Below are 19,244 nucleotides of genomic sequence, written 5' to 3'. Positions count from 1 at the left end.
TATTATTATCAAACTATCTCTTCTTTTTCTTATATTCCACAAATGAGTAAGATTTGTCTATCCCTTTCCTTTTGACTCATTTACTTAGCACAATAATCTCCATGTTCATCCATGTATAAGCAAATTTCATGACTTCATTTTTCCTAATGGCTGCATAGCGTTCCACTGTGTAGGTGTCCAGAATTTATTTAACTACTCATCTGTTGTCAGGTACCTGGATTATTTCCAGATTCTTGCTATTGTAATTAGTGTTGCTATGAACATGGGAGTGCAGAGGGCATTTTTGTATATTTATTGTATTGTATTGTATTGTATTGTATTGTATTGTATTGTACTGTATTGTGTGTGTGTGTGTGTGTCTTTAGGGTATATTTTTAGAAGAGCTATTGCTGACCATATTGACCATATTGCTCAATTTTCAGTATTTTGAGGAATATACTTTTGTTTGTTTGTTTTTTTCGGTCACACCTGGTGGTGCTCAGGGGTTACTCCTGGATCTGCACTCAGAAATCATTGCTGGCAGGATCAGGGGACCATCTGAGATGCCAGGATTAGAACCATCATTTGTCCTGGATTGGATGGCTCTGTGAAAGGCAAATGCCCTATTGCTGTGCTATCTCTCTGGTCCCAAAAATCTACATTTTATTTTATTTTGAGGAATATAGAATTATTTTCCAGAAAGGCTGGACTAGATGGCATTCCCACTAAAAGTGAACAAGAGTCCCTTTCTTCCTTCAACTTCAGCACTGGTTGTTCTTGTTCTTTGTGATGTGTGCCAGTCTCTACTGTGTAAGGTGATATCTCATAGTTGTTTTGATTTGCATATTCCTGATGATTAATGATGTGGAGCATTCTTTTATATACCTTTTAGCTATCTGTATATCTTCCTTGAGAAAATGTTCATTCATTTGTTCTGCCCATATTTAGACAAGGTTAGATGGTTTTTCCTTGTTAATTTCTGTCAGTACCTTGTATATGTCATAAATTTATCAGATGAGTATTGAGTAAATAGTTTATCAGATGAGTCTTGGGTGAATAGTTTCTCTTTATCAGATGAGTATTGAGTGAATAGTTTCTCCCATTCCATGGATGACCATATATCTTAATCACAGTTTCCTTTGAAGTGCAGAAGCTTCTTAGATTTTACACGGAGTGAAGTGAGTCAGAGGAATAAACATAGAATAGTTTCACTCAGCTGTGCAATATAAGTAAAAAAGATAGTACGGTAAATAATATTCAAAGACAGTAAATGAGGGCTGGAGGACTAGTTCATGATAAGAAGCTTGCCACAAAGAGTGATGAGTGCAGTTAACAAGAAAAAGGTCTACCATGATAATGATAGTTGGCACTGATCACTCTGGGCAAGAAATGGGTGCTAAAAGGGAATAAAGTGATATGTAGGGCTCCCCTCATTAGCAATAGTAAAACCACTGTGTCAGAAAGGAGAGAGAGTGAATTGGTGAGAGAAAGAAGCAAAATGCCTGCTCCAGAGACAGCAGGGGCATAGGGGTGGGGTGGAAAGGAAACGGGGGACATTGTTGGTGGGAAATTTGCACTAGTAATGATGGGATGTGTACAACTATGATTGAAACACTATTGTGAATATTTCTGTAATCACAGTCCTTAAATAATGAAATTTTATTATAAAATAATAAATTACTCTGGCAGCCTTGAGGGGTCAGGGGATCAAACTGGGGTCAATTACATGTAAGACAAATATGCCCTATCTGCTATGTTATCACTCTGACCTATAGTGCTGGCCAAATTTTAATTATTAAGTATTTTTTGTACTCAAATTTTATCTCTTTTTCTGCAAAGTTAAAAAGTGACCATCCTATTTTAATTGTGTAATCATTACCATTTTTTAACATTATTGAGTGCTCTGTTAGCCTAATACTGCAATAAAGATAATTTCACACTAAATGATTTTCCTTTTTATAATATGGGTCCATTTTTTAAAAAAAATAAAATTCTCTCTTTAGTGGTACATCCACTTTTTGGGAAAAAACAATTGACATAAAGTTTGTCACAATTATGCAGTGAAATATGTGTGTTTGGGAGGTATGCTGTAGAAATTTGAAGTTACCTTGTAATAATTGGTATCAGTGGCAGTAATGAAGAAGGAATAACAGTTTAAATAAATCATTAGACTTGACAGTAGATGTGTCAACAGGTACTTACTTAATGAGTGTAATCATTGTTTTCCTCTGCTTTCAACATTGATCCACTGACTGTGGTGTATTCCTTGTCCCATTTCCAAACCAAGTCTATTTAAAACTGTGCTTCATGGAATCTGAAATGGTATACTCTGTTTACTATTTAGGGCTGACCCAATGTTCTTTAATAGGCAAGATCTATACTTGAACAAGAACAGATTTCTGGCCTCCTGTAGACATTTGATTATCCCTCTTTTCACAGTGTATTTCATTAACAGGGATGAATAATACCCAATGAATTCTCATGGACTTTTTTATATTGTTAGAGTGCACTATTTACTATAATTTTAAGGAAACAGCCCTATCTACTTTAAATCAGTCAGTTATTGTGTTTTTGATGCAGATCCAGAGACAGTTGTTATAAATGTAATTGAGTTTCTGGTTACAAGGATAGAATCTCATTGTTTGAGGGAGTAAAAGGTGCTGTGTGTTGTTATATTGACCTGAAGTCATGAAAATCTAATTCTAAACCCAGGTCTGGCTATATCAAGTTGGGTAAGACACTTTCTTTTTTGATTCAGTTTTGCATCTAGCAACAGATTGAATTTCAACAGTTGACTATAGTATAACTAAATTAAATGCGCTATTAGGTATGATTTAATTTCTTAGATCAGTTTTTCTTACCCTGCTGCCACTTTATTTAAGCCACTTTTATTTATTAGAAAAGTTCTTTGATTAACACAGAGCCAGTATATAAAATTTTTTATAATATTTGACTTGAATTTTTTCACATTCTGGGAAGCAGAAGGAATTAATGATTCTATTTCACTTTTCTATAGCAATTAATGGGCATATGTACATGACAATCCAACTCAATGAAAATCTATAGCCCACTGGTTAGGGAAGGGGGAAAAAACTCTTATCTCAATGGCTTGTGTCTCATTTCTGTGTAGACTATGCTAAACAAATCCATTGGTGACATAGGGATTTTTCTTTTCTTCAGTTGTTTCACTTTCCCAAGGTGTGCCATTCACCTATAATGAGATCAGAATGTCAATATAAGAGGGGACTTTAATAGCCAAATTTGCCAAATAGTCCTATTTTAGACAATGAGATATTGGGTCAAGGAGGGAGTCTGAGTTATCTGCAAATCTAAGTTGCAGATCTTTGTATAAATTTCTTTCTTCTGACTCCATAGCTTTACCTCTACTTTTCAGAGAAATCTCTTTCTTTCTTTCTTTCTTTTTTTTTGGGGGGGGGGCCACACCCGGTAACGCTCAGGGGTTACTCCTGGCTATGTGCTGAGAAGTTGCTCCTGGATTGGGGGACCATATGGGACACCGGGGGATCGAACTGCGGTCCGTCCAAGGCTAGCGTAGGCAAGGCAGGCACCTTACCTTTAGCGCCACCACCCGGCCCCGAGAAATCTCTTTCTATAAACATTCATTTTCTTCCTGATATTACAAAGGATTATGAGGACTTATTTCAAGCAAAACTAATAATCAGGATCAGTGCAGGAAATGGTATGCTCTTAAAATATAAAAGGGTCCTACATATCTTCATTAATTCTGCGGTACTGTGGGAAGGAAGATTCTGGTCAGCTTCTGCTTTGTATTTCTTTGCAGACTGGACTTTTACTGTAGGGGGCTAATGTCACCTGACATTACCTTCTGTCCATGCTAGCCAATGAATTATAACTAAGTATGAGCTTTCAGCTACTTTGGATGAATAATTAATAAGTAAAAATATAGAATAGCCAATACAGTAAAAATATAGTTCAATGCTTATAATTTCCAGTTGTGTACTACACATTATTAATAGCACCATCTCTCAAATTTTCATATCATTTTTCTGCCTTGTCATGGGATTGACTGGGAATAAAAAAAGATCCAGGAACAATCTTGGACAAAATCAGTCATGTTTTTAGGAGACATCCAGATTCATAGAAGAGAATAATAATTATTCTTTAGCTAGAATATAGATTAGAGATTACGAGTTCTAAACACGAATATTGAATCTGATACTATGAAAATATAGAATGTAGAAATTGACTGAGAGCATCTGAGGTTTAAATCCTGAACTAATAAATTTAATAACATTGGAGAAGAACTTAGTCTTCTGAATGTCAAGTTCTCCACATATGGAATGGGAAGAGGAGGAGGAAGGCAGAGTAAACGATGTTAAAATTCACATAACCCCAATTTTCAGAAATTTTTGGGTTGTTCGTTTTCCACATTTTCAGGAAAGCAAAGTTTTAAATTAAGAGCTTTTTCTATTGTTGGGAGTGTTTATTATGATAAGGTTGAGTGATCATTCTTACTAAAGAACGTATTTGTTTACAGTCCTTATAAAAATGTCTATATCTTTAAATAAATTTTCTTCTCTTAGTTGACAAGTTACTTTTTTCCATGAAATTCATCTGAGACAGTAGTTGTGTGTGTATGCACATAAAATTCACATGCACAGTGTGTATTATATATTTTGGGGTAGAGAAGTGGATGATAATAAGAAGTCTGAAGCCCAAATTAATTTTTGAATAGTTGAAAAATATATCTCTGCATAGAATATTCTCTGCAGTTTCAGAATTTGAAATATTGAAGGCAATGGATTTTTTTGTGTTCTTCAAATTTAGCAAAGTATATTTTTTAGTATATTTTTCAGAGAAGTGTACGATGACATTTGAATAGCATACATTTCCAGTTGCTATTGGATTCTACCTAACAGTAGAGGTAATTATTTTTATTCTGCATTTCAAAAAATGCCAATTTTTAAATTTGCATTTCAAACTCATTTGTATTTGTGATTTAGGACAATTATGTGTCTAAAAATACTGGAGATGTTTCAATATTGAAACTTAACCTACGTCCTTCACCAACTCCCTCACTAACACCTTGCCTCCCCCTCTCAAATTCTCAAATTCATTCCCCCTCTCTACATCATAATTTGCTAAATTCTAGCCATTTTGAACTTAGTATTTAATTTAACCTCATTAAGATGATTATTTTATATAGATAAGGACCATGTTTAGAGAAATCTAGTAATTTGTTGATGTTTTATAATGAATAACAATGTATACATTTAATTCATATTTGTTCCAAATATGTGATACCTACAAAAATTATATTACATGTGAAAGGGGACAGTGAACTTATACTCCAAACTATAAAATTTCTTAGTAGAAATAAACCCAGAAGAATACAGTGAGTTTGTGTGATTGGAGTTCCTGTAAGGATATGATCAGATATCAAAAAACCATTTACATGAGAATATATTAATTATATGCCTATTTGACACCTTTAAGATGCCAATACCAAAATTTTATGTTGGATAATGTGAATAATATGTTGGACAATTGCATTAAATATATTATATATTTCATCTCAATCAATGTAGTGGTCTCCATTTGCTCCTTTTAGGGGGCCACACCCGGTGATGCTCAGGGATTACTCCTGGCTATGTGCTCAGAAATCACTCCTGACTTGGGGAAATATACGGGACATTAGGGGATTGAACCGTGGTCCGTACAAGGTTAGCGCATGCAAGGCAAATGCCCACCATTCCGACCCCTTCATTTGCTCATTTTTATGAGATGAGGAGACAACAGATAGAAATTAGGATCATATACCTTCATTGTACTTTGAAATGGAATTTCAGTACTGTGAGGAATCTGGTTTTTCTCCCTTTTTTATTGAGTGTGGGATTTTTAACAGAGATAGATTTCTGATCAGCACAAATACAGATGTGCATGACTTGAGTTAGGATTATGCCAAGAATTAATGAATACCACATGTGTGAGCTTAATGTTCAGATCTTGATGAGTCACTGTGAGTATACAAGGGTGATATGGCATGAGAGTTTAAGTCAGCATCAGAGATCAAGGAGGTCCAAAGATTATTAGTGACATGACTTAAAAAATTTAGCAGTGCAATTATGGAAGAACAAGTTTCTCATAATTGCTATATTATACTGTGCTATCTGCTTCTATTTCATATCTTTCATTGCTTTTCTTCATATCAATTAGGTTGATATGTGAACCTGGTATTATTAATTGCATGATTTTGAATACATTGATGACACTGTCTGATCACAAGATCATTGCTTGTAAAATGGAAAGTATACCCAATTTATAAGACTATTATGAGGGTAAGTGAAATCATATTGTGCTGTTCAATACATCAAAATACTATTGGAAAAATGATTAATAATCTTCATCATAGCCTGAAGAGATAAGCCTTGTTTTCACAGACTCTATTTCTTAACTTACTTATTTTTATGTTCTTATTTCACAAATATGGCCTGAAGACCAAATGAACACCAGCAGTATCTGGGGTATATCAGAAATGCAGATTTCAGATCACATTCTAAACATTCCTTCTGAGTCTAAATTTGCATCTTTGAACAAGCTCTCCAGGTAGCCTCTGTTCTCATTAGAGTTGGAGAAGCATTATTTTAGGACTAAGACCAATTTTAAAGCTATTGGCCATAGACTGCTGTCAATGACTGGCACTTAGCCAAGCATTTTTGGGCGGGCCTTAGCCATGCCTTGTGATAGCAGGAGGCAGCTCTGTGAAGTCACTCCCTGGGAATAATAGAAAGCTGGGTTGAAGGAATCCAGCAGGCTTTATCTTTTCAACGCCCTTCATTTCCTCAGAAACACTATTCACCAGGGGTCAAACTGGTTTTGGCTCTCAAGAATTTCTGCTCCCAAAGTCCATGTTCTTTTCATTAAACCATGCTGTCTCAGTCAAGTGGAATGCTAGGCTGTATGCAGGGTAACTCTTCATTTCCCACAGTGCAAAAATTTCTACACTGGCTCTTTTTATTCTCTTACTCAATTCTTTGAGGGGAAAAAATGGAAAAAAAAATTAAGCTTGAGTTGAAAGCCAGGATCCTGCAGCTTAATCAGTTATTTTCATTTTTTAATGAGGGTGACTATTGTGAAATAAGTAATTATTAATTACTCAAAATTAATGAAATATTTTAGCTTCTTTGCTGAAAAAGCATATGGAAGCTAAAAGAAAGCATATGGGTCCTTTTTAAAAAACATTTTGGTGAATGGACGAATTACAGTGGTGGCAATATGCCTTTTTTATCGGACTAGGGCCATTGCTAAGTGTGTTGGCATCTGAGTTCTCTTATTTTTAAAGGGGTTTTTGTTTGATTGTTTACTTCCCATCTGATATATGCCATGGGTTGCCTCTAGAGTTACACAGCTATGTCTTATGAATCTTTCTGTTATGCTTTACTATGACATTATTGGTGGAATATCACTCAGTGTAAAATATTTCCTGTGGGTAGCTTTTGTATTTTTTCTTTACTGATGTTTCTCTCTGCAGTAGATGACATAGTTACAATTGAGAATGTCCATCCAGAAATTTTTGATAGTGGCAAAAGCAGCATTTCTGGAGACTGCAGAACTGGAACTCTTTACTTCATTGGGAACTCGGTGTGGGAGACTGGGGCCAGACAGTGTTACTCTACTTTCAATATTTTTTTTCTTGTAAAATTGAGGTGATGAACCTAGGACTTGTCAGTGCACAGTCATGTCTCTTTGTCTGTTTTTCTTTTTCTTTTCTTTGTCTGTGCTCATTTGTTTATATATATATAATTATTTAAACACCTTGATTACATACATGATTGTGTTTGGGTTTCAGTCATGTAAAGAACACCACCCATCACCAGTGCAACATTCCCATCACCAATGTCCCAAGTCTCCCTCCTCCCCACCCGACCCCCGCCTGTACTCTAAACAGGCTCTTCATTTCCCTCATACATTCTCATTATTAGGACAGTTCAAAATGTAGTTATTTCTCTAACTAAACTCCTCACATCTGTGCTCATTTGTTACATTTACAATAGTTCTGGTAAATAGCCTATGTTGTTTTAAAGATGCTTGAAACTATTTTGGCATCTCTGCTTATACAGTTAGATATACAGTTAGATTTGGGATATTTAGAGGCAGTGGGATATATGTGAGAAGGTTCTTGAATAAATGTCAAAAAATAGGAGTTCCAGACTGACCTGATTGAAGAAGCATTTAACTGCCCCTTACTAAGCAAGGTGGCTTTCTGAGACTTTCAAAGAGGAAACTGTCCGTGTGTAGAGGTGAGTTTGCTTTAGGGATAAGACTTAGTGGTCCATTATGATTAATCTTTGAGTATGAAAATATTTAAAGGAACTCTCTGTACTTGGAGATTTCATAAGAAATGAATCAATGAAGATGGGGTTGAGGAGTAAATGTTTGACAGGCCACACTAACTTTGAAACTACATGCCAAAGCAGATTATGGGCAGCCAGACCTAGAAGAGAATGTGGCAAAGAAAACAGAAATAGATCATTGAGAGAAAGCAGTTCTTTTTCGATGGGCCTCAGCTTCCTCATCTCGAATGTGAACTTCGGTCAGATGATTTTCAAGAAATTTTATCTGAAATTCTGTAATCTCACTTATCCACCAAGCAAGGATAGTTGATCCCACACCATTGGATTAGTGGTCAGGTGTTAGTGACAATGGAGCAAAAGCCTGAACCCTAGTTATTTGTCAGTGCTTTTTGTTTTTTATTACTTCTCTTCACATTTTGCAGATGGCACTAGGTTGTCCATTACTATGTTAGCCTTTTTTTTTAAATTAGCCTTTAATGTATGAGACAACGCATGTTAAAAATGAACCAAGGGTGGAGAGATAGCACAGCGGCGTTTGCCTTGCAAGCAGCCGATCCAGGACCAAAGGTGGTTGGTTCGAATCCCGGTGTCCCATATGGTCCCCCGTGCCTGCCAGGAGCTATTTCTGACCAGACAGCCAGGAGAAAGCCCTGAGCACCGCCAGGTGTGGCCCAAAAACCAAAAAAAAAAAAAAAAAAATGAACCAAGGGGCCAGAGCAATAGCAGAGTGGTAGGGAGTTTGCCTTGCACGTGGTTGATCCAGGACAGACCTTGGTTTGTTCCCAGTGTCTCATATGGTCCCCTGAGCCAGGAACAATTTGAGTGCATAGCCAGGAGTAATACCTGAGCATCACAGTATGTGGCCTCCGTCTCTAAAAAAAAGATCCATGACAGGGGTCAAAGCTATAGCACAACAGTAGGGCATTTGCCTTGCACATGGCTGACCCAGGATGGACCTGGGAAATCCCTGGCGCTCTATATGGTTTACCCCAAGCCAGGAGCAATTTCCGAGTGCATAGCCAGGAGTAACCCCTAAGAATCACCGAGTGTGGCCCAAAAACCAAACCAAAACAAAACTAAACAAAAATTTCAAGACATAAAGTAGTTACCCATCCTAACTCCAATAAAATCTTTGTCTTGCATTTTGTCTATGTGAGTCTTGCTATCTTACCTCAGGGACCACTATCTCATTCTTTTCTCTTTGGGGTGGTTTTTTCATTCCACAATTTGGCTATGAAATACATTCTTGACTTTGGGCTTTTTCTCTTAAACTTTAGTTTGTATTTCTGTCTTTCAACTCTCTTCCTTACACTGCTAACCCATCTCCAGTTCTATTATTATTACATGTTATGTACATATAATATGTTACATACATATTATATATTACATATTACATATTATGAAGCTTCTCAATCTAAAGTTGAAATCTTGCTCTCAACTTCTCAGAATTCCCTTTAGTGCCTTGGACATAGTGTGGCATAGAGAAGCACACAACTTTTCCTTAGCTTAGTGCTTGATTTTTAAGATCACTATAAGATATACGAGCTAATAAAATTTCAAGATGGAAAGGAACTTAAGGACTCACTATCTACTTTACCCCCTCACTGAGAAGAAGTGACTCAATCTATTTGAACTGCCCAGTTAGCTGCGATATTTCTGAGATGACTTTTCAAGGCTGACCATGTTGAGAGGGATGGCTGGGGTAGAACTTCTTCCCTTGGCCAGCCTTGGCTGGATTCCTCATTTCTATGAAATCATTTGGAATAAAGCACACACATAGCTATACTACACAGAGCATGCTGAACAGATGGGAAGAAGCAGAAATTTGTTAGGTATTTAGTATATGACAAACTTTGACTTTTACATTGTTTTGCCAGAATCAAAAGTCAGAAGCTGGCATCCTACTGTTTCTGAGGCAGAGGAGCTGCTGATAATCAGGATGGCAACCCCAAATTGTTTCTTAGACTATGAAAGGTTCACTTCAGTGACTTGCTGCCTAACATCTAGAATCTGCAGAGAGGCACTTGCCCAAGACAAATGAAAGCAAGCCAGGGCCAGAGTACGTGGCTATCTGTCCCCATCTGTCCTGCAAAGATAATTCTATTTTGCCAAATCTGGATCTTATTTTAACCTAGCATTTGTGGCAATATCTTTTTACTTTCGTTTACTATAACTTAGTTTTTCCACTCCCTTACTTTCAGACCCAGTAACTATTTTTCTCCCCCCATTCACATTCTCCTTCTCTTCCTCTCCCTACTGTTCTTGAGTTAGCCCTGTGTGGCCTCAGGTCTTGACGGCTCTCCTAGAGCAAGTCCCTAGGACTGGATTGCTCAAACGCAAGCAGGGAAGATGATACTTAAATCTATTATATCCCCAGTAAAAATAGCTTATGATCTATGGGATTCAGTATTAAGCAAGATGATATTAACGAGGTTTGAGTGTTGTTCTGAAATGCAGCAGCTGTACACGCATATTGGCTCCCTTTCCTCCCTACCTCTGGCAGCTTGTGAGCAGTGTTGCCATGACACTCCCAGGGCTCTGTTTAGATCAGCTATTTTTTGAAGGAGTCCCTGACCTTACCCACAATAGAAACAGTTGATGTGGTCATGCCAGGGCCTCTTTAGGAGCAGTGCCACTGATGATCCCTCAGTTGTCACTTGGAAACTATTGGATTCTGTAGGTCAGGAAAAAAACATTGATCATTTGTTCATGAGGAGTTTGCTATTTAAATATTCCAACTTGCACTGGATGGTAAAGAAGCTGAGACTATTTTGTATAGAAGTGATTTGTTTAGGGTCAGAGCGATCGCACAGCTGTTGGGCGTTTGCCTTGCACAGTTCTGACCCAGGACAGACCTCGCTTCAATGCCGCAGCGTCTCATATGGTCCCTCAAGCCAGGAGCGATTTCTGAGCCCATAGCCAAGAGTAATCCCTGAGTGTCACCGGGTGTGACCCAAACACAAAACAAAAGAAAACAACAACAAAAAAATGAAGTGATTTGTTTAATCTAGTTTGCCAGGTGAAGGAGAAAGTTCTCTAATATTTCCACCATACGCCTTTTAGCCTGGAAAGAGAGAAGTACTCAATGAGGCGTTGCTGTGCTAAGATTGGACAGAGCCAGAGAATAGAGGGATGCAGTGAAAGAAATGAGGACAGGAGGGAATGTTCTGGATAGTTGGAGAAGAGTTTTTGCCCAAAGCAAAAGACAGTGGCCATCCAAAGAAATTCTTCAGGGCAGAGATTCCACAAAGAGGTATATGGAAGAGTACATAAAATAATGCCAAATTTCATATTGCTTGGAATCCTTTATGAAAACATGTAACATTTCACTTAAAACTACCTCACGGCCACATCCTTTTAGGTGTGTGTGTGTGTGTGTGTGTGTGTGTGTGTGTGTATGTGTGTGTGTGTGCATAATCAGTGATCCAACTCAGGGCTTCACACAAATGAAATAGATGGGTGCTCTACCACTGAATCTCATTAAAAGGCCACCTTTCCCTTTCCTTGTTTTTGAGTACTCTGTTACATAATAATTTTTAAGTACTTTGTTATATAACATGAACAATTCTTCAGATAATTCATATGTGCAATGCTATTTTCTCGATAAGGCTGCGTACAGGGTCCCCAGGCTTAAGAAAGCACTACCTCGATGAATTTATCTACCCTTATTTTTCCCTTCTTCCTCTGTCTTTCAATTATGGCACCTGGCATAGGTGTGAATCCCATAGGACAACCATACAGTATATTTTGTTCCTTTTAACTTAGTGAATTAAAATACATGTTTATGTTAATTTACAGTGAATCTTACAAAATTATTATTAACCAGTTTGCAAGATTTCTTTAGCCATCTTAGTTAATTTTTGTAAGTCTCAGTATGTTGTCCTTCATTATCATTATTTTTATTTAAAAATGAAGAAATAAGGGGCCGGGCGGTGGCGCTGGAGGTAAGGTAAGCCTTACCTGCGCTAGCCTAGGAGACGGACCGCGGTTCGATCCCCCGGCGTCCCATATGGTCCCCCAAGCCAGGAGCGACTTCTGAGCGCATAGCCAGGAGTAACCCCTGAGCGTCACCGGGTGTGGCCCAAAAACCAAAAAAAAAAAAAAAAAAAAAAAGAAATAAAAGTTATTTATTAAAATATACTTCAATTAATGAAAGATACTCTGTACCTAAATATTCTGTCTCCAGGTAGTGTTATTTTACTTTTTCTTTATACTAATGATGGATATTATTTTTTAGTTTAGGTTTCTATTATTTTTGGTGTTTATCTACCCCTTTTAAGAGTTTAAGAAATTAGCTCTGAATTCTCAAGTCTAATAGTCATTCATAATGCTTTGAACAACATTTTACCTAATTTCTTTTTCTATATACCGAGAGAAAAACAACACTTTTTTATATTTAATTTGCTTAATTTGAAAGAAACCTTTAAATAGTATTTAGACTCTTTTAACCTTGAATAAATTGAATATTAGGAGAAAGGTCTTCTACCCTAAGTAAATTAACATAAGCTAGCTAAGAACACATTTAGAACACTTTTAAGTTGTTTACTCAAATAAGGATGCAAGAACTTTTGGATGTTTCAGTCAAACCTAGCTTTTGAATTTATATTTATGTGTTATAAATATTTCTCAGTATTTGTCATATTAAGTAGTTGGTATACATTATGATTTCCTAACCATTAAAGTATTTGGATGAGATGACATACTGCATCCTCTCTAAAAAAATTATAAATGTGGGATATTCAGAGAAAATTTCTTTTTCCTGGTAGATTCTGATAATGCACCCAGCTACTCAATTTAAATTTTAGTCCAGACATAAAACTTATTTACAGTGAATATAGTATCTTGATCTATGCTGAGTGCATGTTTTATCTATTTTGTTTTAGGTCTAACTTTCCAACTGTTTTTTTAAGAAGGAAGATGAGTCAAATAATAATAGCATATGTCCAGAAAGCTGAAACCATGAGGCAAATATGTTTTGGTTTGTCTATTTATATGTATATGTGTTGGAATGTTGTATATGGATTGCTCATGGTATTTTAATAAAATTTTCTATATTGAGAAATGACATAATAACTTAAGCATCAAAGCAAAATTAAAGCTTTGGTATTTAGGGCTTGATTATTTTCTCTTTTGTTTAAAACTTGTAGGTGAAGTGAAAGTTGAAGTTATATTTAGTGTTATGAGGAAATTAAACAGTGTCTTACTAAAGATAATAATCTATGAAAAGAAAGTAAGTCTTACTCATCTTACCTTCTTGTGAGCTTTATACATTTTTGTACCTCTGACTCCTTGATGCTCATAATTTTGTTTATTTCCATGGAGTCAGTTTTAATACGATCAATGGCTTAGGGAGCATATTTATTCTAAACCATAAGTCTCCTAAACCATAAAATTTGCAACAGATTGAAAAGAAAAGAGAAAAAAAGTAAAAGTTACCCACAGCACTTCACCTTACTTGCACATTTAAAGTAATCTTCTTTGCTTAATAACAACATATGAATATACCTGATTCTTTCTGAGTAGATTGGGAATACCTGAAGCAAGAAATGTTTTAATGCATTGATGATGGTAATTTTCTATTAAAATAAAAATAACTGAGAACATCCTTTACTTTCAGTTGATGATCTTATTCAGAATTTCTCTAGAAGTCAACCTATTATTTTTGAGATTCTGCTTCATAGACATTCTGCAAAAGGAAGAAACAGTTCATTTGCCTGCTTGCAAGAAAATGGGTAGTTTAGGAGTGCAATAGCCTGTTTACATACTGGCCCAAACTGTCACTGTATGAAAAGGTTTCGTATATTACAAAATGCTACAGAGCTAGGGAAAATATACACATACAATATATAGAGTGAATATATATGTACATCTATACATATATACGATCTGTTCCTTGTCACAATATTTAACCCAACTTGCTATTTACAGTAATGAATCAAAATGTCAGTTTTAAAAATATGAAGTGTCAAAGTGTTCCCACGTTGCAGGAAAGTTTGATGTGACAGTTTGTTAATCATATGACTATTATATCAAATGTGTCTCACAATGTTATTTGCTCAATGCTCTTTCTTGTAGGCTTCTCACACATTTTTTCAGTGAATTTCTAGTTCAAGTTATAAACCCAAGGAGCACATGTAGGTTATGTGTCTCCCACACCTCACGCAAGAGCTGCTATGTTTTTCTCTTTTTAAAACTGAATGGATTTCTCATCCTTTTAGAGTGATTTAATTTTTTTGCCTGACACATTTATGTTTAGAAGCTAAAATTTTTTCTTACAGTAATTTGTTGTTTTCATTTCAGAATCATCACAGAAACTTTATCTTTTAGAATGGCTGTTTTGTTTCTTTAAACTGGGTTTCCCAAAGGATAATTTCACTGCCTTTTTTTCTAACTGCTTTTGACCTTGAATATATTTTAAAATGTATCTGTGCTCACCAGAAATGCCAGTTTCTTCATCTTACTTAAAAGATGCAGTTATAAAACAAAAATATTATAACAGGCAACAATGAATAGTTCACTCCTATTAACAGCCATTGCTGTGTTACTTAAGAGGTCCCTGAACATGCAGTACATTGGATTTCTAGACCTCGGTGTTCTCTGAAGAATTGCTGAGGATGAAATTAGATGAGAATAGGGAATGTTTAAGCTCTGTTTCAAGGAACCCCAGAGTTCTAACCCCAAGATTTAGTCTCAGATGATGGAAGTATGAAAAGATTTTGGTGTGGACTTTGTCTTCATGGGTCTAACAGCCAAATTTGTAACTTTCGTTTAAGTTGGTTTGATATGTTATTTTATTGAAATAAGATATGTAACTTCTTAAATATCCAACATGTTTCCTTGTTGACAGTCATTTTAACTAAATGATCTATCATTAATATTGTCTGATGTTGGCTCATTTTTTGAGTTTTCAATGGGTAATCATGCCATAGACCTTGCCTAATCCCTTCTTGGGTACTACATGTATTTCCTCAAGTTATTTATGGAAGTCATTTTAGTGGCGTAGATTCTGCATACTGTTATTTGAGGGAAGAACTACTAACATTGTACATAGTCACATGAGGAAACATTACAATGTACAAGTAACATGTACAACATGAAGGAACATAGTAACATAAAATTAAAATCAATAGAAGGGATGGGTAGCATATCTGTCTTGTTTTAAATCTTTCATCTTTTTATTAATAATAACATTATATTTTAACTCATCAGATATTTATATTTATTGAGGCACCATGATTTGGATTGTTATTTAGAGTTTTAGGCATGCAATATTCCAACATCATTTCCATCTCTCGCATTATTGTTTGCAGGTTATCTCCAGCCTGCCTTCTTGATGGGAACATTTATAATTTTAGTTGTTGTATTTTGGATATCATGTTTTCAGCTTTGTTGGGTTTTTAGTTCAGATAAACAGATATATCACTCCTATACATTACCAATGTGTTCGAGGCTCTTGTCTTCTGATTCTCTTACCTTTTGTCTGCCTCTTCTAACTTCCTCATTCATTCCTATCTTTTCTTAAAAGAGTATATGACCCCACTTTGATAACAATTTAACATTTTCATATACATATTCATATACATATAATTCCATTTTGATACCTTGCATTTTTTTTTATTTTGGTTTTTCGGGCTACACCCGTTTGATGCTCAGGGGTTACTCCTGGTTAAGCGCTCAGAAATTGCCCCTGGCTTGGGAGACTATATGGGATGCCGGGGAATCCAACCATGGTCCTTCCTTGGCTAGCGCTTGCAAGGTAGACACCTTACCTCTAGCGCAACCTCACTGGCCCCAATACCTTGCATTTTCTGTCCTGTTTTTTTATATACCACAAATAAGTGACAACACCCAATATTTGATTTTCTTCTTCTGACTTACTTTGCTTAACATGATATCCTCCAGTTCCAACCAAGTTCTATTAAATTGTATGATTTTATCCTTTCAGCTGCATAGTGTTCCATTTTGTATATCTATCACAGTTCCATTATCCACTCATCTATTGTTGGACGTGTAGTATAATTGTGCTAATATTGTGCTAAGTGTGGCAGTGTATAATGGTGTATAATGTCCTTTTTGAATGAATGTCATGTGTCTTGGGAGTAGATATTTTATGCTGGTTATATGGAAACTATTCTTATTTTTCTGAGTAATTTTTTTTTTACTGTTTTCTGTAGTGATTAAACCAGACAACATATACTTCAGCAGAGGAAGGGACTTTATTTTTCACTATATTCCTCAACAAGACAATTTGGTCTCAGTTTTTGATATGTGTCATTCTCATTGATGTGAGATATTTCATTGTTCTTTTGATGAGCAATTTTTAACATGAGTATTGGTCATTCATCTGCTTTTTTCAAACTAGTATCTGTTAATTTCTTCTCTCTAGCTTAGCAATTTTGGGGGGGGCCACACCTGGCAGTGCTCATAACTTACTCCTGGCTTTGTACTTAGGGGCCACACTGGGAGACTCAGGGGACCATATGAGATTCTGGGGATCAAACATGGATTGGCTGCATACAGAGCAAGCACCCTACCTGCTGTACCTATCTCTCCAGCCTTCAGATATTTTTGTGGATGTGGCTTTGGCACACCTGGTAGTATTCATGAACTACTCCTGACTCTGTGCTCAGAGCTCCATTCTGGAGGTGTTGGAGAGAACTAATGAAATGATAGGAAATCACATTGTAGTGATCCTCAGGCATATTAAGCACTTTGTCCCTTGTACTCTCTTTTCAGTTCCCAACTTTGTATTTGCTAAGCAAAGAATATTATTTTACAAAGCAGATATGGACACTTTGGCCGGCATTTTATCTTTTTCCCATCAGGAATAAAAATAGTAATTCTTAAAATGGAGCATTCTTGAGTTATAGACAAGGATTAGCACCCACAATTTAAAGTTTTTCATTATTGTCTTCTTCGAGCCAGTGTGGAAGATCATGACTGATTCTTTAAAACGATAAATAATCGAGGAATATGAATTTATAACATGATATTAAAGTGTTTATAGTTCATACACATAATAAAAATCTATTGGGTGAAATACTTTGCAGAGATTTAACAAAAAACGGGAGAGGGCATGATTATACTTTTGCTAGATAATCGAAGCATCATTTTCAAAGTTCCCTGGGAATCAAGTGGTAGCGCAATTTTTATTTGATCTTTGAATACCTGAATTTCTGAGAGCAAGGCCAATTGAGAATAAGGCCAATTTGACAGTTTTGCTGATAAAAAATAATTTAACATAGTAAAATGCCTCTTTTGGTACCAAATTTTATTAAAACTCCAACCCCTTAAATAGCACAGAAATGCCAAGACATAGTGTTCTTTTTTGAGTCATATACCAGTCATTGGGATGCCCCTGGTTTTATTGGGATGTAAGGATAAAAGACACCACATATTTCTATGAGATGACTACAAATATCTGTAGTTGTTTCTAGATTGTTCTTTTAAGAATAGTTGAGAAGATTAGGCAGACAATCTAAAGTAATGCTTAACCTAAAATAAGATACAAGTTGTGTAATGAAGGAAGCATTCTGTTTGTAGTTTTTACATGTAGTCAATGTAAAGGGTTATAATGACTTACTTAGATGGAAGGGATGAGGTGAGGATAAAAGTGCACACATGTTTTCTGTTTAATTCTTCTATATTTGCAGTCACTTCCTTAACTTTATTTTTTTTCCTTTCCTGCTAAAAATGTTTATAAACCAATGTTTCTAAGCCTTGTCTGCATTTTCATTACTCAGCTGATTATGATCAGTCCTGGATCATCTATGAGGTCATCAAATATTTACTGAATGACTTACCGTATCTACTCTTGTATAAGCTGACCCGAGTATGAGCTGACCCCCATAATTTTACCCTAAAAACTGGGAAAATTTAGTGACTCGAGTATAAGCCAAGGTAGAATATGCAGCAGCCACTGGTACATTTCAGAAATAAAAATATATACCCAAAACAATTACAATAATTGAAGAATCAATAGGTTAAGTGTTTTTTAATATTTATTGTTAAAGAAAAACTGTAAACTCGCAACCATAACTTTAAAACTTTAAATAAAGTGCAGACAACCGTAGCTTAACAGGTAATCAAGCTAAATCACAAAGGTTAAAATCCTTCAAAACTGGATTCCTCTTCCTCATCTGTATGTCCCAACAGAGCTTCAGCTGTATCTGATGGGAAGGTGTCAGCATAGACACTGTCATCATCACTGAGTTTGCCGATATCATCACTGCTGTCGGTCTCATACAATGTACAGAATATTGTGGGTTCAGTAATTCAGTGGCATCCAGTTTAGTTCAGCTGCCTACCACTTCAGCTAAGCCTCGACTTGTAGACTAAGCTGAAGCACCGCCCCCCAGCAGAAGGCAGAAGACAACTGGAAACTACATGCATTTGATTCAGTGTGTGCGCACTAATCAAGTAACCTGTAAAACCCGAGTATAAGCTGAGTTCAGTAACGGTACTGAAATATAGCATTATTGAAAATAGAACCTGACATAAATCTTGAAAAATTGATCTGTTCACTGCCTAACTTTTCTACACTTTTATCTAATGCTTATTGAGTTATGCTTTATAATAGCACTTTGTGTCATTTATTCACATAATACATACAATCACATACTGAGGAAACACTGTTGTTATTACTATTTCAGAGAAGAAATATCAAAAACCATAAATAGTCCCAACTTGCTGGTGGTCTTATAGTTCAAAAGAAGGAAATCCAATGCCCGGAGAGATAACACAGTGGTAGGGCATTTGCCTTGCAAGTGGTAGATTTAAGGTGAACCTTGGTTAGATCCCCAGTGTACCATATGGTCCCATGAGCCAGGAGTGATTTCTGAGGACAAAGCCAGGAGTAACCCCTGTCATAGCGTGGTCCAAAAAGAAAAGAATATAATTAAATCCAACACTTTGATAGTCTGGTCTGTG

General features: G+C 36.0%; 1 protein-coding gene across 1 annotated transcript in view; it reads left to right on the top strand.

The window, feature by feature from the left end:
- The window catches only part of LPP (LIM domain containing preferred translocation partner in lipoma), a 491,757-nt gene that overhangs the window by 690 nt on the left and 471,823 nt on the right, over positions 1-19,244 (top strand). The gene's annotated exons all lie outside the window — the stretch shown is intronic.

The sequence above is a fragment of the Suncus etruscus genome, chromosome 6 (genome assembly GCF_024139225.1).
Source record: "Suncus etruscus isolate mSunEtr1 chromosome 6, mSunEtr1.pri.cur, whole genome shotgun sequence".
NCBI lineage: Eukaryota > Metazoa > Chordata > Mammalia > Eulipotyphla > Soricidae > Suncus > Suncus etruscus.
Note: the sequence above shows the minus strand (reverse complement) of the source record. Positions and strands in the feature narration are given on the sequence as shown.